Genomic DNA, 27712 nt, shown 5'->3' with positions numbered 1-27712 from the left:
AAATAATCCATTACCTTTGATTCTCTTCATCAGATGTCACTTCCAGGTATCACAGGTCCATAACGAATGTAGTTTTGTTCAAAAAAGCTCATCATTTATGTCCAAAAATCTCTTGTTAGCACATGATCTAAGCCCGCCGGACTTCACTTCATGAACGAGGGGAAAAAATATATTTACGTTCGTTCAAACATGTCAAACGTTGTATAGCATAAATCATTAGGGCCTAAAATATGGTGTAAAATAGTTGTATGTTTGAAAAATTTTAATTTTGACATTTATTTGGATTCAAATTTGCCGCTCTTGAAATGCACCTGCTGTTGATGGAGTGCACCACGGGTGGGACGCTAGCGTCCCACCTAGCCCATAGAGGTTAACCAGAACATGAATAATATTCAAGGTGGACGAATGCATACTCTTTTATAACGTATTGGAATGAGGGTACCCAACATGAACTCGCGCGCCAGGTGTCTAATGGGCCATCATCGTTCCATGGCTCTTGTTCGGTCAGATCTCCCTCCAGAAGACTCAAAACACTTTGTAAAGGCTGGTGACATCTAGTGGAAGCAATAGGAAGTGCCAAAATATTCCTCAGCCCCTGTGTTTTTCAATGGCATAGGTTTAAAGGTAATACAACACATCAGGTATCCACTTCCTGTCAGAAAATGTCTCAGGGTTTTGCCTGCCAAATTAGTTCTGTTATACTCACAGACACCATTCAAACAGTTTTAGAAACTTTAGAGTGTTTTCTATCCATATATAATAAGTATATGCATATTCTAGTTACTGGGTAGGATTAGTAACCAGATTAAATCGGGTACAAAAAAAATATCCAGCCGTGCAAATACTGCCCCCTAGCCCTAACAGGTTAACACGTTTGTTTGTAAATGCCTACAAAGACTGGACTTTAGTTTGAAATTCTCACTGAGAGACTCAAGAGACTGTCCCCTCCTTGGATCTTCAATCAGTCGGCCAAGTGGGAGGTGTTGAGACTTCTAGCTCACTCAGGAAAAAAAAAAAAAAAAAATATATATATATATATATATATATATATATAAATAGATAAAAGAGAAGCAAATGGGTCTGATGTGTTCAATTAAATGGGGAACGAGTGATTTCTTTAAGTTTCTTAGATGCTCAGATATGTTACGTTATGTGCGCATGCGCTGCTTCACTAGAGACTTAAATTACAGCACCTGGTAATCACTTCACCGCAGACAATCATCAGGAGCACACAGCCCGTTGGTATGTAACTGCGAACTACTCAGTCTAGCATTAATGTTTATGTCACTTATATGTTTGTGCACTGAACGTTTACCTCACTGTGTCGGTGTTAGTTGGCCGGGAGTAACTTGTAGCTCGCTGGGTGCGGTAGCTCAGCGACCCAGATGCTATATAGCATTAGGCTATTATTATCAGCCATTTGCATTGTGCTGATTGTTCGGAGCACTCTGCTGGTTTCTGGTGGCGGTGGTGATAGCGGTGGTTTGGTTCGGTGATCCATGGTGGAGTGCCGCATTATGTTGCGTTTGTGCGTGTGTAAATCCTTTGAACGAGGCATGTGGTGGCATGGGTTCTGTGTCCTGTGACAGCGTCCATAACAACCTGTGACGGCAGAGTCACTGTGCGCATGCTCCTCTGGCGCTGGGCATTCTGGGTGATGTAGTCGGTGCTGTTTTAAGCCAGATTTGCCACATCTTTGATGGTGTTGCAGGCGTATTTGATTTTCATTATTTACATTATTATTATATTACTTGAATAATATATTATATATTATATCTTAATAATATATTGTCATTATTTGTTTGTTGTATTTCAGGTTTATGACCTGTGGTCATTTGATTTAAAATAAAATGAAGGACAAACACGAGTCATGACATTGTGTGCTTCCTGGTGAGCCTTTTCGGAGGGCTAAATAACGAAAAATCCGAACACATGTTGATCCCCTGAATGCAGCTCACTTTCCAGCCCACTTTCCATCTCACGCTCTCAAACACAGTAGATCCCCTGAACGCAGCTCACTCTCCAGATCCCAATCACCAGAATTCTGACCACCTTTTCACACACCTGTATGTCATTATCACACACTATTTAGTTCAGTTCTTTGCACCCCCATCATTGTGAGGTATTGTTTGTTTTATAACACACTTCTATTTGGAGTGCTGTGTTAACTGTAATTTATTCCTCTAGTGTATGATAGATTTTGCCTGCTTCACTAATGATGCCTTTTACCTATTCCCTGCCTGTACTTTAGCCTATTGGATTTCCTGTTATCAACCTATTGCCTGCTCTCCCAGACGATGTTACTAGCCTTTTCCCTTCCTGTACTGTTGCCTTTTTGGACCCCCTGTGTATGGCCTTCTGCCTGCCCCTGGACCCAGCTACCTGACTCCTGCTGTGGTCCTTTACAATAAACACCTGCTGCGCCCTGCGCTTGAAACCAGCTCTCTCTCCCCCATTGTGTTCATTACAGAATACTTCACCAAAAACCACAGATGGATTCAACGGAGCTGCAACTACATCTAGCCAGACAGGAGGAATGAATCAATGAACTCTGTGATCTGTTTCACCAGACCATCCCTGCTTCACCGATATCAGGTGCCACAGCCTCCTCTCGTTCATCTCCCCCAAAATCCATGCCTAATAAATATGACGGCTCCCCAGGGAAATGTCAAGGATTTGTCATGCAATGTAACCTGTACGTAGACCATCACCCTGCTGACTTCACCTCTGACAAAGACAGGGTGGACTTCGTCATCTCCCTACTCACAGGCAAAGCTCTGGATTGGGTCACAAGCCTGTGGGCCGCTCAACGTTCTGATCTGTCCTCTGAATCACGTTTCCACGCCCTCTTCAAGGAGGAGTTCGACCATTCAGTTTCAGGTCGTCACACCGGGGACCTTTTATGTGAGCTGCGTCAGGGCCGTCGCTCCACCACTGAGTATGACCTGGAGTTCCACACCATGGCTGCAGGCAATAAATCAGTAAATCAGCTCACCTCAGTCTACTGGAGGGGTCTTAATCGGGTGTTACAGATCGAACTGGCCTGCAGAGGAGATTTAGTGGACCTAAACCAATATATCCGGATGTCCATATCCAACCTACTGGTGGACCGCAGACATCGTCGCCCATGGCCTGCGAGTCTTCCACTCTCTTCTCTCGTCCACCACAGTCTAAGAGCCCCGAACCCATGCAACTCAGCCACACCCCTTTCACGCCTGCCGCGAGACATTGGAGGTTGTGAACCTGTGCCTCTATTGTGGAGAGTAACCTCCTACTCAATAGCTGTCCCATTTGCCCCCCCTCGAAGAGGTGACCACAACCCCTCCACTTTTGCCCGGGTAAGCACCTCTATGTTTTGAATATTACCAAAAGGCAGTTTGGTATCACGGCTAATGGGGTCACTCAGATTGTGGAGGGACTAGTGGACTCAGGGGCCGCAGGTAATTTCATTGACGAACAATTGGCACAACAGTTAAGAGTCAAATTAATCCCTGTTAATCCTCCCTTTAGGATTAATGCGCTGGACAGACAACCTCTCGGAACTGGTCTTGTGACTCGCATGACTGAAAGTATCACCCTTCAGATTCGCCTCCTTCACTCTGAGGTCATTCAGTTAATGGTGTTGTCTTCGCCTAAAGAACCTTGGTCACCCCTGGCTAAGCCCTCACAACCCTGCCATCTCCTGGCGGCAAGGGAAACTGCTGTCATGTTCTCCCACCTGTTTTAAGAACTGCTTCAATCTGCCCTGTCGAGCCACCTCTATAGAAGGATCGGAGTCTGCCATTCCAACCCACATCCCACCTGTATATGCCCAGTTCCAGAGTGTCTTCAGCAAGAAAAAGGTGTCCATTCTGCCCCCTCATCGCCCGGAGGACTGCGCGATTGACCTTCTTCCTGGGGCATCGCCCCCTAAGGGTTGGCTCTACCCCTTGTCCATTCCAGAGAATGAGGCTATGGACACCTGTAGAGAGCCTCTTCTGTATATGGGATTCATCCATCCATCCACATCTCCGGCTGCATCCAGTTTCTTTTTTGTGAAAAAAAGGATGGTAGTCTCCATCCCTGCATAAATGACTTTACCATCAAGAATCGCTTCCCTCTTCCTCTGATTCCGGGCGCACTAGAACAAGTTGGACAGGCTGTCATCTACTCCAAACTCGACCTATGTAGTGCTTACAATCTGGTCCGTATCCAAAGTGGGGATGAGTGGAAGATGGAGTTCATCAACGCTAGGGGTCACTACGAATACCTGGTTATGCCCTACGGTCTCACCAATGCTCCCGCAGTCTTCCAGTCCTTCATGAATGAAGTTTTCCAGGACATGATCAACCAGTTCCTCATCGTGTACATTGACAATATCTTTATCTACTCTCACTCCACTGCAGAACACGCACATCATGTGCAACAGGTCCTCCAATGGCTTCAGGACCACCATCTTTATGTCAAGGCTGAGAAGAGCGCCTACGGTAACCTTCCTAGGTTTCACGTTGACACCAGGAGTGGTCAACATGGACAAAGGCAAAGTCACGGCCGTGCTTAACTGGCCCAAACCTACCACCATAAAGGAACTACAACATTTCCTAGGATTTTCCAACTACTACTGCCAGTTCCTCCGAAACTGCAGCAGCACAACCTCTCCTCTGTCAGCTCTCACCAGTCAAAAAACCAGTACCCTCCAATGGACCGACACCACCCTACTGTATTTGGGACCATGAAACACCTCTTCAACTCTGCACCCATCCTTAGGCAGCCAGATCCTACCCTTCCTTTTGTTCTGGAGGTTGATGCATCTGAGGTTGGCGTAGGAGTGTTTCTCTCTCAGCGGTTAGGGACACCTCCCAAATTACACCCATGTGGCTTCTTTTCCAAGAAACTGTTTATCTTGAAAATATTCTTATAAAAGCATATTCAACATCGTTCCTCCCAATTAAGTTTTTATGTGAGAAATGCCAGAACAATCTGAGTTACCCAAAATGCTGTATTTTCAGGCCTTCCTGGCATCCATAAACACCTGATATTGAAGCTGAAGTCAAAAAGGCAAATAACCATGCAGTAAGTACTCATGTGAAATCAAAGGAAATGAAGAGTACAGAGTAGCTATTAATTCATAGATGTCACAGAAGTAACTGGTGCATTGTAATTTGCTGTATTTTCACCCCTGAAAGAGAGATCTCTTCACTAGCAATGCAGTGAGGGGGAACTTGTGTGACTTGCCATGAAGTTAGTGCAGTCCTTTTGTGGTCTACTACCGTTAATCCGTGTCTATGAACAAGTGTGACAATAAGCTCTCTGTCTGAACTGCAATCCTCTTAGGCAAGGCTTTGTGGGTAAACTCGCCTCATGCAAATTCTAAACCCCATTTAGCTTTGAGGGACTAGTCAGCTGCATTGAGATTAATGGTCGAGTGACTACTTGATTTAATAGGGTTATTTCACTGCTTACGGGGGAAAATAAACAACAAAGTTAATGCAAGACATTCGTCACTGATGTCCTCAATCTATCCTCTGCTCTACGAGGGAAGGGAAGAAAAAGTTTTCTTTTTGCTTTCAGAATGTTTCAGTCTGACTGTCACTTTATTTTTTGTTAACTTCAGATGTTTGGGAGACTTTGCAGTTTTTTATTATTGAGAAAATGACTGTATTTTGTTAAACGATAGGAGTCAATTTAAATAAAAGTATTGGTTTGTGGTTTGGGAAAAATAGCCAATTCAGATTGTTTTGATATTGTGGATTCAGGCCTTGTTGCTCAAACTATTTCTGCTTTTGATATCTTCCCTAAAGTAAGAAGGAAATAGCTAACAAAAATGGAAGAAAGAAAATGTGCAAAGAGTTAGAAAGTATATTTTGTATGTAGAAATGATTGCGGTAAATTAGAGTGTATGGATTTTTTCAACTCTATTAGAGATAAATGCTGTGGAGAGAAAGTGCTGGGCAATTTTCCATTACGGGGTGAAAAATGACAATCCTTGTTTATCTTTTTCCATGCCGTCAGCTTACTCCCAACTTTGCTGCAGGGGATTACTGTGACTCTGTGGGTATGGGACTGTCACTGACGTTTCTCTTTCCGTGAGACAACACAACACTATGTGACACAGGTGATCTGAGCCTAGCAGTAACACATTTCACAAACTAGTCGCTATGGTCAAAATGATTAACACAACTTACAAATACATGTTTTAATTACTCTCCATTTACTGTAAATATTATAAATTCTGAATTATACACCCTACACACATAAACATATAGACTGTCCACATAAAAGCACTCACACACACACATATCCCCAGCTGCCCAAACCGCCTGTCTCTCTCCAAGCCTGCTCAGCACAGCCAGCGTTCTCCAGGAAGTAGAGCTGAGATTACCTAAAGCTGATTGGCCAGCTCCTTAATGTGTGAGACCTTCCAGCGGACGGCTTAGGCTGTCATTACACCAGCCTGATCAACACAGAGCTCCTCACACAGACAGATGCCATTTTGGAGAGAGTCAATCGAGGGAAGGATGGATGGTGGGTAGCAGCTTAGGTATGGAGGGACCTCACATGGAGGGTTAAAGAAGCAGCATAAATCCATCCACTATGTCATTGTGTTCACCAGTGTATTTGAGTGGACTGATAGGTCTGATATGCAGTACAATGGGTGAGCTAGGTTCATATTAGATATACTGTTGTGCACAACAGTGTAGCCATCAAATGTGTTAAGATAGAGAAACTTAGTAATATAGATACTTGAATGTGAGTGGTCAAACTAGGCTGTCATGCGAAATATCTGCTTCTCCTCTTCTCTCTTTCCCCCCACCATCACACACACACCACCCGGTCAACCTGTTGGCTCAGAGTCTACGCCATTCATCCAGCCTGTGACTGACAATCGATTGCTGTGATAGCTGTGCCGTGAAGCCAGTTTGGGTTGTGATTGATACGGCCTATCAGCTCCATGCATCTGGACACTGGCTCTGCTGGAAATGGGGCATGACGGACAGAACAGGGTCCTTCAAAACACAACCCCTCCCCAGCTGCTCACATTGATCCCATCCACTCTGGATTTCAGTTTGACTTCTAAATCTTCCTTCACTCTGGCTGGGCGATAGTAAACACCTCCACCAACTCACTCAGTACAAAGGAGATTTGACATGTATTTTGCAGTGCAGGCAAGTGAAGGGAAGCTGGATCATTGTAATGGGTGGAATGGATTAAGATATCAAACGTGATTTAATGTGACAGCAGCTTCCACCGGTCTGTTATCCTACTTGTCTATGTTATCTACAGTACAGTACCTTGACACTTTCATCAATATCATTTTTTAATTCAGTTTATCTCCTGCCTTTCTCTCATTAGACTGCCTGTCTGGAGTTTTTATATTGTTTGTGTATTGTATATGGATCTACTGAGGCACATTACCAGATGTCTGAACTGCTGCAATACTATTTCCCTCAGTTTGTCACTCCAGCATTCATCTTGGGGACTGTCTGTATTTATTGGCTTTCATTCCCTCCCTCCTAACCTCACTCCTTTCCTCCGTCTTTTTGCCCACGTCTTTCAATGACAAGGTGGAGTTATGTTCAAACAGCTTTCTAGCGCCCCCTTGCTTAACCAAAGATACAGTGCAGAAGATTAAGCTCTGTGCGTGTGTGCGCGAGTGTGTGGGTGTGTGCGTGCATGCATAGATGCATTTGTGTGTCTCCCAGACTCTTCCGGAGGAGAAGGGGGTCTCGTTGTGGTGGCACAAAGACAGAGCTTTGAAGTGGGTGATACTGGCAGAGCTCTCTCTCCCTCTGTGTGTGTGCCAGGGAGACGGGGTAGCCTCATGCCCTCTGATCTCTTCAAAGTACCATATCTCCCTACCGTTACTCTCTACCTCACGCTCTCTCCTTTTCTCTTCCTTTCATTTTCTCTCTTGATCTCTCTCTCTTTCTGTTTCTCTCTCTCGTTCACTCTCTCTTTTACTCAATCTCTCATTCTCGATTACTCGCTCTCTTTGTCTTTGCTTGTCCTCTACTCTGTCCCATTCATTTTATCCACCGTATTCCCCATTTTTATCGACAATTCTCCCCATTTTTAGTCCCCTATTTCTCCCCAAAACGTTTTGTTCTCTCATTCCATCTGTGCCTCTCTCTCTCTTCTCCAACCCCTCCTTCCTGGCGTTATTCCAACCTGTCTGGATCAGGACATCGTTCAGATGGGTATAAAATCCCCAATCTGACGGAAGCCTGGGGTCTTTTCATAGACAGAGGTCTGCAGCGTAGTCATCTTCATCCCCCTGTCAAACTTCATACTCTTTCCTCCTCTCCCCCCTGCACCTCTCTAAGATCAGAATGAATGGTCGGTTGGTTGAAAATCCAGCACTTGCAGAAAGAGGAAATGAAGAATATATTTATAATTATTTAACTACATGTACCATACATGTGAGCAGTAGCAGTAGAAGTATTGCTGTCTATTAGTTTACTCCAATCAGGGTAGGGTGGGGTGCAGATAGATTGTGGGTTCTATCAAGTTAATTGTTTGCATCATTTCTTTTCTTTTTTCTTTTTTTGTATCCATTATATTCCTTTATACCCCCTCCCACACCATATTGACGTCATATTAGCTATCATCATAGATAGAACTAACGCGTTAGTAAACCCGCTACAATCATGCAGTACAGTGTACAGAAAGCAGTTTAGCAATTACACAGGCGGGCCCTGGTGGCAATAAATTAATACAACCAAAAGCTTACCTTGACTTGGAAGAGTTCCATTGTTGGACAGACATAGCCAGCTAGCTAACATAGCATCCCTCTCTGTTTGAGCCGCGTGTTTTGAGTATGCTGAACTAGCTAGCTGCATTCACTAGCTAAGTAAGTGAAAGTGAAAAGAATACAACGAAATATAGCTAGCTCTCGCTCTCGCTTCTCCTTCATTTTTAAATAAATTAAGTTGTTCAAAACTGTTCAACTACTCACCACATTTTATGCACTGCAGTGCCAGCTAGCTGTAGCTTATGCTTTCAGTACTAGATTAATTATCTGATTCTTTGATTGGGTAGATAACATGTCAGTTCATGTTGCAAGAGCTCTGATAGGTTGGAAAACGTCCTCCGGAAGTTGTCATAATTACTTTGTAAGTCTATGAAAGGGGGCTTCCTAGGTTTTATATTGAAGTCAATATACCCAGAGGAGGACGGAAACTATATGTCCTCCAGCTACACCATGGTGCTACCCCAGAGAGTGCTGTTGAGGCTATTGTAGACCTTCATTGCAAAACAGTGTTTTTCATCAATTATTTGGTGACATTAATATAATTAGTATAGATATCTCAAAATGATAACTTTTTTTAATGTTTCACAATTTAAAAAAAATGAAATTCACTGAGACGGAGCTTCCACTGGTCCTGAACCTCCATATTTGTAACATTTCTACCGATATTGCCCTAAAAATAAATACTTTACCCAGGAGTATAATGATATACAAGCAGGTCTGAGTTTTACATTTTCAATTTCCTAGCTTTGTGTGTCGCAAGAACTTGGAATAATGTAAAGCTGGTTGCCCTTGCTTACCTCTCTTACACTAGGATCTATCTTGACAAAAAAGAGAGTGTCTGAATTAGACAGACCTACATGAATGAGAGTTGAATGAAAAATAAAACACCACAGTGGTGTTTTTTTTATTTTTTCCAACTTCAGTTGTATGGGTCTTTTCTCTTCTAGACTCTTACCCAAACAGGCATGCCTGGCTTTGGGCAGTCGAAGCCAATGGCCATCAGGAACTCTGCCCCCATTTCACAGGCTGTGGCCTCTCTCAATCCATCTCCCCTCTCTCTCTCTTTTTCTTTCTCTCCCCCTCTCTTTCTCCCTCCCTCTTTCCCTCTCTCTTTGAAATAAGGTGGTGTGAGTTTTATTCAGAGATTGGCTGGTCAGGTCCTGAGTAGCAGTAGATAGAGAGAAGAGAAAGAAAGAGTGAGGAGAGAGATTGCTGGAGAGAGATCTGCTTTGGTGATTAGCCCTCTCTGACATGACCGCCAGACCCCTCCAATGGACGTATTTGGAAAGGTAGTGATGGACTCACTGAAGATGAGAGGAGAAGTGGAGAAAGAGGGACTGAGTGACAGACAGCTTGGAAGAATGGACTCCATAGTGTCAGGTGTGAGGCAGAGGAAGTAGCCATTGTTTGCCCTGTGGGTGTTGTTTGCCCTGTGGGTGCAATACAAAGCCGATCTCAGCAATAGTTCAGATGTCTATTAATTTACAACTTCAATTATGACATGGAACGATAATGATTGAATAGTTCAACATAACATACACTACCGTTCAAAAGTTTGGGGTCACTTAGAAATGTTCTTGTTTTTGAAAGAAAAGCACATTTTTGGTCCATTAAAATAACATAAAATTGAATCTACATAGGCGTACAAAGGTTCATTATCAGCAACCATCACTCCTGTGTTCCAATGGCACGTTGTGTTAGCTAATACAAGTTTATAATTTTAAAAGGCTAATTGATCATTAGAAACCCCTTCTGCAATTATGTTAGCACAGTTGAAAACTGTTGTTCTGATTAAAGAAGCAATGAAACTGGCCTTCTTTAGACTATTTGAGTATCTGGAGCATCAGCAATTGTGGGTTTGATTACAGGCTCAAATGACCAGAAACAAATAACCTTCTTCTGAAACTCGTCAGTCTATTCTTGTTCTGAGAAATGAAGGCTATTCCATGCGAGAAATTGCCAAGAAACTGAAGATCTTGTACAACTCTGTACTACTCTCTTCACAGAACAGCAAAAACTGTCTCTAACCAGAATAGAAAGAGGAGTGGGAGGCCCCGGTGCACAACTGAGAAAGAGGACAAGTACATTAGAGTGTCTAGTTTGAGAAGCAGACACCTCACAAGTCCTCAACTGGCAGCTTTATTAAATAGTACCCGCAAAACACCAGTCTCAACGTCAACAGAGAAGAGGCGACTCCGGGATGCTGGCCTTCTAGGCAAAGTTGAAAAGAAAAAGCCATATCTCAGACTGGCCAATCAAAATAAATGATTAAGATGGGCTAAAGAACACAGACTCTGGACAGAGGAATTCTGCCTAGAAGGCCAGCATCCCGGAGTCGCCTCTTCACTGTTGACGTTGAGACTGGTGTTTTGTGTACTGCATAACCCTTAGATCATCTTAGCTACATGCTGTAATTAACTCATGAGTTTCCTGTTGGCCAACTCCTGAGTATAATTTGAGATAAAAGTGATGCACTGTGGCCTTTTGTGGTTCTACTATATGCCCGTCACAGGGGGCTGCTGATTAATGAACCAGTTGGATCTCCAACTGGCTGAACTCTGGCCCAGACAATGGGGTGGCAGGGTAACCTAGAGGTTAGAGCGTTGGGCTAGTAACCGAAAGGTTGCAAGTTTGAATTCCCGAGCTGACAAGGTACAAATCTGTCGTTCTGCCCCTGAACAAAGCAGTTAAACCACTGTTCCTAGGCCGTCGTTGAAAATAAGAATTTGTTCTTAACTGACTTGCCTAGTTAAATAAAGGTAAAATAAAATAAATTAAACTCATACACTGACCACCAATCATAAATTACTCCCCTCAATCTTGTGGCACTTCCAGAATAAAAAGTACAAATTGGTTCCTTACCAATTAATTAAAAATTAAAAAGGGAAAATAATATAAGCCCAAGGCGGTTAGTAGTGGATGTAAAGGTATATGTACATGAATATTACACCTGTGGTATTGGTTTAGAAAGCTTAGCTTTGTGAGTAGCCTACATTAGCGGTTGTCATCCTATTGTTTAGCTTGCCTTTATAGCGCTGGTTAATGATTGATGCATTTTGTCTGGTGTGCTTGTATTTCCCAGGTAGCTGCTGTCATAGTGATGTGACCTCGCTGCTTCTGCCCCACCTGACCACCTGACCTGTACCAGCTGTCTCAGAACAGGAGGGGCCTGCCCCACACCAACACCTCTACTTCGTCATGGCTGTCCCTCCTTGGTTATGTAGTTAGATATTTGGTGTGCGCAGGTATATGAGTGTGTGTGTGTGGGGGGGGATAGCTGGTACTTCTATTACCATCTTCAAGTGAGTGGCATACTAGTCTACTGTGGTTCATTTATACTGTACCTAACTGTGGTAGCTGGGGCAGCCAACCAGCCAATCATGGAAGAGAAGCTTCAGGTGGGGTGTCACCCAGAGCTTTTGATGTATCCACTTACTTTACCCTGTTTTCCTCTGTGTTTGTTTACTTGTTTTTGTTTTTTAAGCACTGGATCATATTTATCTGATGCTACTGTATCTATGAAGTATGATATTAAAATGTTGTGTAGTACTTATGAATATATAAATTATCATTAGACAAAAATGTATCAAATGGTATGATAAAAACCAACAGTACTTTAAAATATGATTCACAGCTTTTTTCATAGTCCTATTTTACTATCATTTTACTCTTGCTATCCTCTCCCTCTCTCTTGCTCATGCAAACACAGGCACACTTGCACACAAATATCTCTATCTGCCATGATCTGAGTGTAAAGAGTGGAACATGTGACATAAATTACAGGTTTGTTGATCGCCTGAAGCACTCACCCTCTGGCCAATCAATAGGCAGTAGAGTCAACCACTTTCCCTCCATTCCCTCCAAATGTCTCATCCTGTTACATATTTTCCAGGAAGGCTTATTTAGAGATAGTAATAGGCTTAATTAATCTCTCAGAGGGGTGATTATCATCTCTCTGATTTCTCCTCTGGGCTGTATGTGTGTGCTATCACTGAGTTCTCTGAAAAGATGGGTAAGACTCTTCAGTGTGCAGCTTCAGTGTCAGCTCCTAGCCTTTTCTGCTTCCGACGTCATGCATCCTTTATTATCACTCTCCCCTCACAATCCCCCGGCATCAGTGGGCTTTAGCTCTTAACTCATCGCATGCATACACAAATCTGAAGTGTTTTATTATTGTTATTTTCTGTTACTCTTGCTGAGTCATTGTACCAAGCTTTTTAATTTTGTTTTTTTAATTTGTACCTTGCTGAGAAAAGGAACAAAATGAACCAAAACCACCAAATTGTTTGTGAACCTATCACGGGCTGTTGGTGGCACTTTAACTGGGGAGGATGGACTCGTGGCAATGGCTGGAGCGGGAATCGAGGATTTGTATCAAAGACAACAAAAATATGGTTTCCATGTGTTTGATGCCATTCCATACTCCGTTCCAGCCATTATTATGAGCCATCCTCCCCTCAGCATCCTCTACTGGAACCTATCCTCAAGGTCTGGCATCACTATTCAAATCTATGCATACATGTACGGTAATGTAAGTTAGCTTCTCATATCCCTGAGAAAATGCTTATTTTATGTAAAGCTTAAAGTTTCTTGAATTGTGGTGTGGGCGATGAGAAGATAAATGATAGCTGTGGATACATGTGAAGGTTTTTCTGCTTTAACTAAGTTGAGCTTTATTGCTGTAATATATTCCTTCACTGCTTGTAAAAGTTCTCAGCGTCGCAGAATATGATTATTCACAATGGGAATCATATTTTATGAGAACGTTGATGTTCATAAAGGAATTTGTGGCACCGTATATTACTCCTCGGCTCTTTATTTTGCCATTGAAACATTTACTTTCATTGTGTCTTTTTGATAAATAAAATCTCCTAAATATCAGAAGTGAATACAGTGTGATAATGTTTTACTCTTTCAAAATAGCAGTACTGTTGTGTTTTGTCTACTGTACAGAATGACCAATGGTTATGAGACCTACATTATGTTAGTGGTTCAACATTTCCTCATAAACATGGTAACTTTGGTACATAAATATAAACCTCTACCACGTGTTCCTTTATCGGGGCACTATTGTACCCAGATTGATGGACAAGCTTAACCCAGAAGATGGAGTCCATTTTTCACAATGGTTGACTCAGATAGCACGCCCCCCTCTGTAAATAGGACATGAACAAGCTGATAAATTCCCTGGAGAATGTGTGCTGATGGGAATTTATATTTTTAGGAGAGCAGTTATCACTTTTTTGGTCAACGTCGGCTAGAATGTTAATAGTTTTTTGCAGAGGGAAAGGCTGTGAGGACGTGGTTTGAAGTGCTATATTGGAAAGGCTTCTCTCTAGTACATAGGCCTCTAAAGTAAAGAGCCCTTCTTTTAATGTACTATACTTGAGAGCACAAGGGTCGCAATAAAGGTATTTTCTCCAGTAATACACCTAGGGCAAGGATCCTCCATTGTTTGAGATTGCAGACAACTGACAAGGAGTAATGGGGAAAACTGAACTATGTTATCCACCGAACAATGACAATGACAACAAGTGCCCATTATTAAACATGTGCAATAATATGTTCCACTGAAGTACCTATTTGTCTGCCTGTTAAGGACCCCAGATCCAGCAACACAATGCTTTTCCAAACACAATACCTTTACTTGCGTTGATTTTATCAAAGCTCTGTCTATAATATGCCTTATAATACAAATCCAACGCAACCTCCAAAGAGAGATATGGCGTGTCGTATACAAATCATATAACTCCATTGCCAGCTTCTAGGATTGCATCATTTTACAAACCATCTTCTTGAGCAAGGACAGATGTTACGTCAGTACTTTAAAGCTATAGTCAGAAATTCAGGGTCTCGTCCTGTAAGACATCCTTGATGAGAGGAATAAAGAAGAGAAAGAATAGGTTTTATTCTCCCTCTCCAGACACTCAGGGATGTATGGTTTTTTGAACCCTCCAAGATTTGCTCTGATAATTTGCTCTCGCTGTTCCACCCTGATGAATCTTAATCATGCGAGGCTCTGCTCCGTTCGCTGCACTCAGACATGATTAGCTTGTCCTGATGCCAGACCAGAGAGCTACAGCTCCAGCCGACCAGTTGGACAATACAGCACAAGGTTTTAAATAGATTACATTCACGTAAAACGTTTTCTGTCTGTCCTATCTGTTTCTGTTCTCTCTGTTTCTCAAGTCATTCGATTTTAGGGCTATTTGTAATTACCTTTAGTGCGGTTTGAGACGTGGGTTTGAAGTCATGTCATTTCTCTCTATTTAACCCTTTAGAACCAATACCGGATGTCGACCTCCTTTCCTTAAATTACTATAGCGGCCGCAAACAGCCTTGTTTTTCTAACAGTAATATCTGTGTCAATATCACAAAATGAACTTGCTAACAACCTGTTGTCGTATTCACATCGCTGTTTAAACCAAAAATAGGGTATGCTGTCATTTTGACTTGATTTTCTTTTACTTCGTTACTCAAAATGACAGCGCAGACGTGACTTTTCATTGTGAAGGAGGCTGTATCTATATATGTTATATATTTAATGAGGCAGATATATGTTTAGTGTTGTCGATGTTTGATGATACGGATTTGGACATGTCCTTGCATATTGAAAAGCGATAATGTCGAGGTGAATTAAATAAGTAAACAGCAGATATATGTTTAGTGTTGTCGATGTTTGATGCTGGGGAATAGCTCTCAGATTAGCAAATCATGTCATGATAACTTGGTTGGTACAGGCGAGCACATCAGCGGTGGAACTCAAATGATTAATCTCTGCCTCATGGAAATAGCTGCAGTGTTTAGCTGTATATAGTCAGCTAACTAGTTTTGTCTTGTCTTCTTCATAGCAATGTAATGAATATGGAAATGGCCCAAGATGCTTGCTATAGCTAGCTAACTAGTTAGTCTGTCAGGCAAGAAAAACTGTGTGTAACAGTAAATTAGGGCTGCGCTCACAAAGTGTCAACCTCAGCTCTCACTTTGACTAGCTAGCCATACAGACCACCAGCTAACTAGCCAACGAAATGAAGGCTAAAGTAATTTGATTTTATCTGTTGCGCTTACATTATGGTTTGTCATGTTTGCTAGGTGCAGATATTCATAGGCTATACATTACCTAATTTTCCTATTATATCACAGCTTAGCTGTCGTGTTACTGTAGTAGATGCCTGCACAGTGACGCTCATTTGAGGAGTTGGACATTTGTTTACACTGCCAGCTAACAAGTAGCTTTTTTTATCCTGTTTCTACCGGTGCAATTCATTTGGAAACTGTCCCAGATTCGTAACTAATCAGCTAACATTGGCAAACTTTGTAGTTAGTTTGTCAGGAAAGAAAACAAGAGTTGATTGGAGGACAGAGAGGGAGAGAGTAAAACATTAAATAAAAATATAATATTTTCCTGACCACAATTGTATCCTATTTGTTGCTCCTCTCCTCTCCCTCTATTACTCTGTTCCTCTAGGTCAGTGAAAGTGAGGGAAGTGATGTGGAGAGTCTCAGCAGCAGAAGGCAGGTAGGAAGAGGAGTTAGAGATGATTGGAGGATAGAGATGTGGAACAAGGAGGGAGGAGTGGAGCGAGAGGAGATTGGAGGTAGAGGAACATGGAGAGGAAGAGGAGGAGGGAGAACAAATTCTTATTTACAATGACGGCCTACCCCGGCCAAAACCTAACCCAGATGACGCTGGGCCAATTGTGCGCCGCCCTATTGGACTCCCAATCACGGATGGTTGTGATACAGCCTTGAATCGAACCAGGGACTGAGATGCAGTGCCTTAGACTGCTGCACCACTCGGGAGAGAAGGAAGCAGAGGGAGAGGAGGAAGAGGGAGAGCATACCCGAGAGGGGAGCCTACGTTTCCATGGAGTGTGTCTGCCCCAAGTCCCACCATTCACCCTTGTACCACACAGCCTGGGCCTAAATTGACAGTGGTATGTGGTTTTGGAGTTGTTTTTAAAAGTGGTAGGAATGTATATCTGTTCCAGAGCTTGTAATGGATTACAACAAGAAAATGGGCGGGGTTGACCATCTTGACCAACTGAGGAGCTATTACAATGTTGGACGCACAGGCAGAAAATGGTGGAAGTGTGGGTTTTGGGGGATGCTCAACATTGCCATCATAAATGTGTACATTGTGTAAGTGAACCTGCAAAGGCCTCTTCCCAGAAACCGCAGGTGCTGGTCCCTGAAGGCATTCAAAATGCAGCATGTGCATTCACTTTGTGATATGGCTACAGCGGCAGGAAGAGGGGAGCCAGGAGTGTGGCACCAGGTCTTCTAGATTGAATTGTAACTCATTTAAAAGCAGGTGAAGTTTGAAGGGCGCAAGAGAGGGTGTGTGGTGTGCATCCGGAGTGGACGCAGGGGAAAGAGGGGGCGATGTGTAGAAACCTCCGTTGGGTGCTCTACGTGTTCTGTGCCACTTTGCATGATGGGGCAGGGCTTCCAGATGTTCCATGACATGTTGTAGGATAAATGCAAACACTGAAGTGACAGTGTGAAACGTGAATTAGTCCTACAAATCTTTTATTGTCTCTGAACAGTTGTGTTGTATTCTCTCTTTATCTGTCTCTATCTAATATTAGTTGCATTCACTGAACTGTCAAAGTAGACTACTATTTCTGTGTTGTGTCAGGCCTGGTACTAAATCTAATTGAGAGGTTATCTACATTTTGAAATAGTCTCTGAATAGTTGTTTGCATTTTTACATTGTTACAGAATTGTATTTTTATTTATTTAACCCTTATTCCACCAGGTAAGTTTACTAAGAACACATTCTCATTTACAGCAACAACCTGGGGAATAGTTACAGGGGAGAGAAGGGTCAATGAGTCAATTGTAAGCTGGAGATGATTAGGTGACCGTGATGGTGTGAGGGCCAGATTGGGAATTTAGTAAGAATCGTTGTCAATCACATAGTCTACTTTGTGTGGGTTTTGAAATACTTTCTGAATATTGTTCTCTTTGTAATGAACACTCAGGGAGAAAAAGGTGTAGATTCACACATACAGTGTTTATTTTGCCTTCACAGAAGACAGGAATCGTGGTCACAGGCAGGCAATGGTCATACACAGGTAGGTAAACAGGCAGGTGAATCAAAACTAGGACTGAAGGCTATCACTGGTTCTCAGAAACGAGCTAGGAAAAGGCTTGGTAGAGTAAAAATGAAGAATACCTCACAAAGACACAAGCAGAATGACCTGAACTAAATAAGGAGCTGATGAGACCAGGTGAGTAACTAACACCGGTGAAATCAATGAACAAAAATGAAAGACAGGGCTATGTTCAAGAACACAAAGAAACAGGGCTACGTTCAAAAACACAACAAAACAGAACACAAGGTTGACTAAGAAAATAAATAAAGAACCTTACACTCTTGCCACATTTTGGACAGAAAAAATGTATTTATATGTCAAAAATATTTATAAGTATAATATATTCCAGTTCTCTGCTGCCAATGAATGGAATGAACTACAAAAATCTCTGAAACTAGGAAACACTTGTCTCCCTCACTAGCTTTAAGCACCAGCTGTCAGAGCAGCTCACAGATCACTGCACCTGTACATACTCCATCTATAAATAGCCCAAACAACTACCTCTTCCCCTACTGTATTTATTTATTTATTTTACTCCTTTGCACCCCATTATTTCTACTTTGCACATTCATCCACTGCAAATCTACCATTCCAGTGTTTTACTTGCTATATTGTATTTAGTTCATGGCCTATTTATTGCCTTTACCTCCCTTATCTCAGCACATTTGCTCACATTGTATATAGACTTATTTTTCTACTGTATTATTGACTGTATGTTTGTTTTACTCCATGTGTAACTCTGTGTTGTTGTATGTGTCGAACTGCTTTGCTTTATCTTGGCCAGGTCGCAGTTGTAAATGAGAACTTGTTCTCAACTTGCCTACCTGGTATTAAATAAAGGTGAAATAAATACATGTAAAAAAATATATATTATACTTGGTACATTTTGAGAGAGTAATTTAAGTCAAATTTACTACAATTTAAATACTCTAGGTTTTTTTGTTGTTTTGAGTGTCAATAATTTTTTGATGGAAGACAAAATTAGCATTATTCCTATTTACATGAATGTGGTGTCATATTAAAGAAGAGGTTGTGCTCTTTAAAAGTAAGTTAACTTGTAATTGTCATTTGTTCTTTGTTTTGAGCTATGTCCGTTTGTTTGAAATGTGTGAGAAAATGAGCTTCATCTTGAAAATTCTCAGTAATCTACAGTAGCATTCTAGAATTCTGTTGGGGTCTAAAGGGTTAACCATTTTAAATTATACTGAAAAATAATATACATTTACATTTACGTCATTTAGCAGACGCTCTTATCCAGAGCGACTTACAAATTGGTGCATTCACCTTATGATATCCAGTGGAACAACCACTTTACAATAGTACATCTATATATTTTTGGGGTAGGGTGGGTTAGAAGGATTACTTAATCCTATCCCAGGTATTCCTTAAAGAGGTGGGGTTTCAGGTGTCTCCGGAAGGTGGTGATTGACTCCGCTGTCCTGGCATCGTGAGGGAGCTTGTTCCACCATTGGGGTGCCAGAGCAGCGAACAGTTTTGACTGGGCTGAGCGGGAACTGTGCTTCCGCAGAGGTAGGGCGGCGAGCAGGCCAGAGGTGGATGAACGCAGTGCCCTTGTTTGGGTGTAGGGACTGATCAGAGCCTGAAGGTATGGAGGTGCCGTTCCCCTCACAGCTCCGTAGGCAAGCACCATGGTCTTGTAGCAGATGCGAGCTTCAACTGGAAGCCAGTGGAGTGTGCGGAGGAGCGGGGTGACGTGGGAGAACTTGGGAAGGTTGAACACCAGACGGGCTGCGGCGTTCTGGATGAGTTGTAGGGGTTTGATGGCACAGGCAGGGAGCCCCGCCAACAGCGAGTTGCAGTAATCCAGACGGGAGATGAGAAGTGCCTGGATTAGGACCTGCGCCGCTTCCTGTGTGAGGCAGGGTCGTACTCTGCGAATGTTGTAGAGCATGAACCTACAGGATCGGGTCACCGCCTTGATGTTATCCATGCAACAATTTCAAAGATTTTACTTCTGATTGAGAGGGGGTCAAATACTTATTTCCCTCATTAAAATGCAAATCAATTTATAACATTTTTGACATGCGTTTTTCTGGATTTTTTTGTTGTTATTCTGTCTCTCACTGTTCAAATAAACCTACCATTAAAATTATAGACTGATCATTTCTTTGTCAGTGGGCAAACATACAAAATCAGCAGAGGATCAAATACTTTTTTCCCTCACTGTAGTTATGTACTTGAAAATGTATAAATTGACCAATTCGCTACATTTGGGCAAACTCCTGGCAGACTTGATGCAGAATATTGTGTAGTGAGGTAATTCTTCACTAGATCAGTCTGAAACTTTGCACACACACTGCTGCCATCTGGTGGGCAAAATCTAAATTACACCTAGGCTCCTATCTTAATGTATAGCCTTTCTCTTGCACTTATTTCAAAGATGATGGAACAAAACAAAAATAGATATTCCCCTACAGTCATTTCACATTTCCACAAACTTCAAAGTTTTCTTTTCAAATGGTATCAAAAATATGCATATCCTTGCTTCAGGTTCTGAGCTTCAGGCAGTTAGATTTGGGTACATCATTTCAGATCCTGAAATTAATAACACTGCTATCTTCTGTTGGGTTAACTTTTTTGAACTCGAAGCACATATAGGACACATGGAAATTAATTTCCTTAGGCATTAATTATGCAAACACATTTATTTTTTATTCTGACACGCATCAGTGAGATTCCAGCCTTTAACCTTCTGTTCTGGATGGAGCAAGCATGCCATGTCTTTGTATGCATATCAAACAGACCCCTTTTCAAAGGAAACAAGCACTCATTACATCAGGTGTGGCCAATTAGTGGGCACAGCCAGCACACCTGAACACAATTAACAAGATAGAGGATAAAGAGAGTTTTGTTGATGCTGAGAACATAATGTATATGTTTTTAAATAACATTCTTTGAATGTTCTCTTAACTTTAATGTTTTCTTGTGGTTTTTATGGAAAGTTTTCACATTCTGAGAATGGAATGTATGTTTTTCAATAACATTCTTAGAACGTTCCCTGAACATTACAATAGTTGACATTGGGTTTTTATGGAAAGTTTTCTTAACGTTCTCTGAACAATGAGAACATGACTTTAAATAAAACCATAAATAAACATAAGAAACATTATGCTGAAGTACTGAAATTCCCACAGAAGAACATTGTTTTTTAACATTCTTGGAACAATTTGAGAACATGACTTTAAATAGAACCATGAGGAAACCTGTAGGAAATGTTATGCTGATGCACTGAAATTCCCACAGAAGAATGTTGTTTCTTAACATTCTCTGAACTATTTGAGAACATTCCCAATGTCAAAGCAGTTGGAGAACGTTCCTAGAACATTACCAAAATTGTAATTAAATGTAACCGTGTTTGAACTTTTAGGAAACATTCTGTTAAAGTAATGAAATACCAAGAAAAAATGTTGTCAAGTTTCTTAAATGTGCTGAGAATGTTCAAAAGCCAAGCAACTATCATGACCCATTTCCAGAAAGTTGTGGGAAGGTTGTATGCAAAATAACCATATGACAATGCTCTCACCAAGCTTTAAGAAACATATGGTTCTTAGAACATTATGTGCTAGCTAGGAAGGGTCCTACAGTCCAGTGTTTCCGGAACTCGGACCTGGGGACCCCAAGGGGTGCACATTTAGTTTTTTGCACTAGCACTACACAGCTGATTCAAATAATCAACTCATCATTATGCTTTGATTATTTGAATCAGCTGGGAAACACTGCTATAGTGTCACGATTCCTACCGACGGTGGCGCCCCCTCCTGCTCGGGTGGCGCTCGGCGGTCGTCGTCACCGGCCTATTAGCTACCACCGATTCCCTTTTTGTTTTTCCCTTTTTTTATGTTTTCTCACCTGCCCTGAGTTAGGCAATTAAGAGGGCTATTTAGTTCAGCTGGCCCGCACCCTATTGTGCGGGATTGTTTTTCTGTGTGTCGACTGCGTTTGTTCGACTGTGTTTGTCTATTGTATTTTTCCCTGTTGTTGGGAGACCTTTTATTTTGTACTGGTGGTTCCATTAAAATTACCACACAGTGTTCGCTGCTTCCTGCGCTTCTTTCCGCCACACTACAGACAAGACGTTACAGAATCCCGCACCACCAGAAGGAGCATGGAATCAGCGGGAGCAGCGGGCACTCCACTACCCTCAATGGAGGAACGTGTCCAGCACAACACATCGGTCCTGCATCGCATCGGATCCGCCATGGACCAGATGATGGAGAGGATGGAACGATGGGAGAGGAGTGGTATCCTCTCTCCACCTACACCCCCCCCCCGATACAACCATCTCCTCCTCCTACGACGTCTGGCTCTGGCGCGCTTCGCCTGGCACTCCCGAGGGAGTACGATGGGACGGCGGCTGGGTGCAAGGGGTTTCTTCTCCAGCTCGAGTTGTACCTGGCCACCGTCAGACCTGCTCCTACAGGAGAGGAGAGCGTAAGTGCCCTCGTTTCCTGCCTGACGGGCCGAGCTCTGGAGTTGGCTAATGCGGTCTGGAACGCTCCAGACTCGGCGAGGGACCACTACCCAGAGTTCACCCGCCGCTTTCGGGCTGTTTTCGACCACCCCCCCGAAGGTAAAGCGGCGGGTGAACGGCTGTTCCACCTCAGGCAGGAGACGAGGAGCGCTCAAGACTTCGCGCTGGAGTTTAGGACCTTGGCTGCTGGAGCGGGGTGGAATGACAGGGCCCTCATAGACCACTACCGGTGTAGTCTCCGGGCGGACGTCCGCAGGGAGCTGGCCTGTAGGGACACCAATCTATCCCTGGACGAACTCATTGACATGTCCATACGGTTGGACAATTTGCTGGCTGCCCGCGGGCGTTCGGAGAGGGTCCTGCCCGTTCCACCCCCGTGCACCCCCGCCCCTACCCCTATGGAGGTAGGGGGGGCCGTGCCAAGGGGCACCGGAGGAGGTGGCTCCTCCTGCACCAGCTGTGGTCGGAGAGGACACACGGCCGACCGGTGCTGGAGGAGCCAGTCTGGGAGTCGAGAAGGCAGGCAGAACACTTCTCGGTCACCTCAGGTGAGTCAGCACCAGATTTGCCCAGAACCCCCTGTTGGTCATGTGTTTTTGCCTGTTTCATTTTCTAAATTTTTTCCCTCTTCCCAGCATAGGGCGCTAGTCGATTCAGGCGCAGCTGGGAACTTTATGGACCGTGGACTTGCCATTAAGCTGGGCATTCCACGGGTGCCGATAGATTCCCCCTTCCCCGTGCACTCCTTAGATAGCCGACCATTAGGGTCAGGGCTAGTCAGGGAGTCTACGGTGCCGCTGGACATGGTAACGCTGGGGAATCATAAGGAAAGCATTAACTTTTTCCTTATTGATTCACCTGCGTTTCCAGTGGTGCTGGGGGTCCCCTGGCTGGCTGGTCACAATCCCCTCATTTCATGGAAACAGGGGGTTCTCCAGGGGTGGTCGGAGGAGTGTTCAGGGAGGTATCTAGGAGTTTCCATAGGTGCCACGTCGGTGGAGAGTCCAGACCAGGTGTCCACCGTGCGCATTCCCCCTGAATACGCCGATTTGGCGATCGTTTTTTGTAAAAAGAGAGCGACTAAATTACCACCTCATCGACAAGGGGATTGTGCGATAGATCTCCAGGTTAACGCTGCGCTTCCCAGGAGTCACGTGTACCCCTTGTCACAAGAGGAGACGGCGGCTATGGAGACATACGTCACGGAATCCTTGGGACAGGGGTACATTCGGCCCTCCATCTCACCCGCTTCCTCGAGTTTCTTTTTTGTGAAGAAAAAGGAGGGAGGTCTGCGTCCGTGCATTGATTATAGAGGTCTAAACGCGATCACGGTGGGGTTTAGTTACCCACTACCTCTTATCGCTACGGCGGTGGAATCATTTCACGGAGCACAGTTCTTCACAAAATTGGATCTCAGGAGCGCATATAACCTGGTGCGTATCAAGAAGGGAGATGAGTGGAAAACCGCCTTTAGTACCACATCAGGCCATTATGAGTACCTCGTCATGCCGTATGGGTTGAAAAATGCTCCAGCCGTCTTTCAATCCTTTGTTGACGAGATTCTCAGGGACCTGCACGGGCAGGGCGTGATTGTCTATATCGATGACATTCTGATATATTCCGCCACCCGCTCCGCGCATGTGTCCCTGGTGCGCAGGGTGCTTGGTAGACTGCTGGAGCATGACCTATACGTTAAGGCTGAGAAGTGTGAGTTTTTCAAACGAGCCGTCTCCTTTCTGGGTTATCGCATTTCCACCACGGGGGTGGTGATGGAGTGTGACCGCGTTAAGGCCGTGCGTAATTGGCCGACTCCAACCACGGTGAAGGAAGTGCAGCGGTTCTTGGGCTTTGCCAACTACTACCGGAGGTTTATCCGGGGGTTTGGCCAGGTAGCGGCTCCCATTACCTCACTGCTGAAGGGGGGGCCGGTGCGTTTGAGATGGTCGACGGCGGCGGACGGAGCCTTCAAGAAGTTGAAGACCCTGTTCACCGACGCGCCCGTGTTGGCGCACCCGGACCCGTCTTTAGCGTTCGTAGTAGAGGTGGACGCATCCGAGGCTGGGGTGGGTGCCGTGCTATCACAGCGCTCGGGTGCGCCACCGAAACTCCGCCCCTGCGCTTTCTTCTCAGGGAAGCTCAGTTCGGCGGAGCGTAACTACGATGTGGGGGACAGGGAGTTGCTAGCGGTAGTCAAAGCTTTGAGGGTGTGGCGACACTGGCTTGAGGGGGCTAAGCACCCCTTTCTCATCTGGACCGACCACCGAAACCTGGAGTACATCCGGGCAGCGAGGAGACTGAATCCACGTCAGGCAAGGTGGGCCATGTTCTTCGCCCGGTTTAGGTTTACCATCTCATATAGACCGGGTTCCCTTAATACTAAAGCCGACGCGCTGTCCCGTCTGTATGACACGGATGACCGCCCCATCGATCCAACTCCCATCATTCCAGCGTCTAGGCTGGTGGCACCAGTGGTGTGGGAGGTGGACGCGGACATCGAGCGGGCACTGGTGTTGGATCCTGCGCCTGCGCAGGTGCCCGTGGGGCGCATGTATGTGCCGCTCGATGTTCGCGATCGGTTGATTCGGTGGGCGCACACGCTACCTGCGGCGGGTCATCCTGGTGTAGAGAGGACAGGGCGGAGTCTAAGGGGGAAGTATTGGTGGCCCACCTTGGCTAAGGACGTGAGGTCATATGTCTCTTCCTGTTCGGTCTGTGCCCAGAGTAAGGCTCCTAGGCATTTACCGAGAGGGAAGTTACAGCCCCTCCCCGTTCCGCAACGGCCATGGTCGCACCTGTCTATCGACTTCCTGACAGATCTTCCCCCCTCTCAGGGGAACACTGCGATTCTGGTGGTTGTGGATCGGTTTTCTAAGTCCTGCCGTCTCCTCCCCTTGCCCGGTCTCCCTACGGCCCTGCAGACTGCGGAGGCCCTATTTACCCACGTCTTCCGGCACTACGGGGTGCCGGAGGATATTGTCTCTGATCGGGGTTCCCAGTTCACATCCAGGGTCTGGAAGGCGTTTATGGAGCGGCTGGGGGTCTCGGTCAGTTTAACCTCCGGTTATCACCCCGAGAGCAATGGGCAGGCGGAGAGGGTGAACCAGGAGGTGGGCAGGTTCCTGAGGTCGTATTGCCGGGACCGGCCAGGGGAGTGGGCGAGGTATATTCCTTGGGCAGAGTTAGCCCAGAACTCACTTCGCCACTCCTCTACTAACATGTCACCCTTCCAGTGTGTGCTAGGGTACCAGCCGGTCCTGGCCCCATGGCACCAGAGCCAGACCGAGGCTCCTGCGGTGGAGGACTGGGTTCAGCACTCCAAGGAGACCTGGAAAGCAGTACAGGACTCACTGAAGGAGGCCAGTGCTAGGCAGAAAAGGAGTGCTGACCGCCACCGCAGTGAGGCGCCGGTGTTCGCACCGGGTGACAGGGTCTGGCTCTCGACCCGGAACCTGTCTCTCCGCGTGCCCTGCCGGAAGCTGGGGCCGCAGTGTGTGGGGCCCTTCAAAGTCCTGAGGAGGATAAACGAGGTGTGTTATCGGTTGCAACTCCCTTCCTATTACCGTATTAACCCCTCGTTTCATGTGTCTCTCCTCAGGCCGGTGGTGGCTGGTCCCCTACAAGAAGATGAGGTGCCGGAGGTCCCTCCACCCCCCCTGGACATCGGGGGGTCCCCGGCGTACAGCGTAAGGGCCATTCTGGACTCGAGACGCCGGGCGGGGGGCCTGCAGTACCTTGTGGACTGGGAGGGGTACGGTCCGGAGGAGAGGTGCTGGGTGCCGGCGGAGGACGTCTTGGACCCATCCATGTTGAAGGAGTTCCACCGCCTCCGTCCGGATCGCCCTGCGCCTCGTCCTCCGGGTCGGCCTCGAGGCCGGTGTCGGCGCGCTGCGGGGGCCGCGCGTCGGGAGGGGGGTACTGTCACGATTCCTACCGACGGTGGCGCCCCCTCCTGCTCGGGTGGCGCTCGGCGGTCGTCGTCACCGGCCTATTAGCTACCACCGATTCCCTTTTTGTTTTTCCCTTTTTTTATGTTTTCTCACCTGCCCTGAGTTAGGCAATTAAGAGGGCTATTTAGTTCAGCTGGCCCGCACCCTATTGTGCGGGATTGTTTTTCTGTGTGTCAACTGCGTTTGTTCGACTGTGTTTGTCTATTGTATTTTTCCCTGTTGTTGGGAGACCTTTTATTTTGTACTGGTGGTTCCATTAAAATTACCACACAGTGTTCGCTGCTTCCTGCGCTTCTTTCCGCCACACTACAGACAAGACGTTACATATAGTCAACTAACTAATTGACTGAGAAGCACCATTACTGTATGAGGTTGTCATTGTAAGATTGTTGGTGTGAAGTTATTATTTGGATAGCTGTGAAAGTCATGAGGTTTTTTTCATGCTATTGTCTGGCCTCACCTTGCTTGAGCCCATACAACTTGGACCAGAGAGAGTGAGAAGTTTGCTAATCCCAGGTACTAAATTCTCCCTCCCGCTACTGTCTGAATTAATGATGACAGCCTAGAATCATATAGCTACTTAAAACAAAGATGCTGACTATTTGTTCCCTATCCATCTTTATCTCTGTATTAAAACATTGGCTAAGTGGCAGAAATAGTACATCATTATCTCCTCTCTCCTCTGTGTCCGCGGCTCAGGTAGAAGGATATAAACCAATGGTTTATGGCTCCTAGGGGCCCCGTGAATCACCCAGGCGTCTGTGGTAAGATGTTAAAGGCTTTCTAATAGGCTGTAGGCTGCTGCAAAACATATTGCTGTTTTTTTTGTGAACACAATGGCTTTCCCTTTACATCTCCTTACATCAGGGTGCTCGATCTCCATTTCTACTCAGCCAATGGATGCCCTCCCTCTACATCCTCAGCTAATGGATGCCCTCCATCTACATCCCCAGCTAATGGATGCCCTCCATCTATATCCTCAGCTAATGTATGCCCTCCAACTACTTCCTCAGCTAATGGATGCCCTCCATCTACATCCTCAGCTAATGGATGCCCTCCCTCTACATCCTCAGCTAATGGATGCTCTCCATCTACATCCTCAGCTAATGGATGCCCTCCATCTACTTCCTCAGCTAATGGATGCTCTCCCTCTACATCCTCAGCTAATGGATGCCCTCCATCTATATCCTCAGCTAATGGATGCTCTCCATCTATATCCTCAGCTAATGGATGCCCTCCATCTATATCCTCAGCCAATGGATGCCCTCCATCTATATCCTCAGCTAATGGATGCCCTCCATCTACATCCTCAGCTAATGGATGCCCTCCCTCTATATCCTCAGCTAATGGATGCCCTCCATCTATATCCTCAGCTAATGGATGCCCTCCATCTACATCCTCAGCTAATGGATGCCCTCCATCTATATCCTCAGCTAATGGA

At 44.9% G+C, this 27712-nt stretch overlaps 1 protein-coding gene across 1 annotated transcript in view; it reads left to right on the top strand.

Annotated features, from left to right (window-relative positions):
- The window catches only part of LOC106605505 (t-SNARE domain-containing protein 1), a 138263-nt gene extending 124648 nt beyond the window's left edge, over nt 1-13615 (top strand). Inside the window, exon 12 of the mRNA XM_014201240.3 lies at nt 11814-13615. The gene's annotated coding sequence lies outside the window, so the exon portion shown is untranslated. The remainder of the gene's footprint in view (nt 1-11813) is intronic.
- The last annotated feature ends 14097 nt before the right edge of the window (nt 13616-27712 follow it).

The sequence above is a fragment of the Salmo salar genome, chromosome 05 (genome assembly GCF_965601325.2).
Source record: "Salmo salar chromosome 05, fSalSal1, whole genome shotgun sequence".
In the NCBI taxonomy this organism is placed as follows: domain Eukaryota; kingdom Metazoa; phylum Chordata; class Actinopteri; order Salmoniformes; family Salmonidae; genus Salmo; species Salmo salar.
The sequence above is the reverse complement of the archived record's forward strand: the minus strand, read 5'-3'. Positions and strand labels throughout refer to the sequence as shown.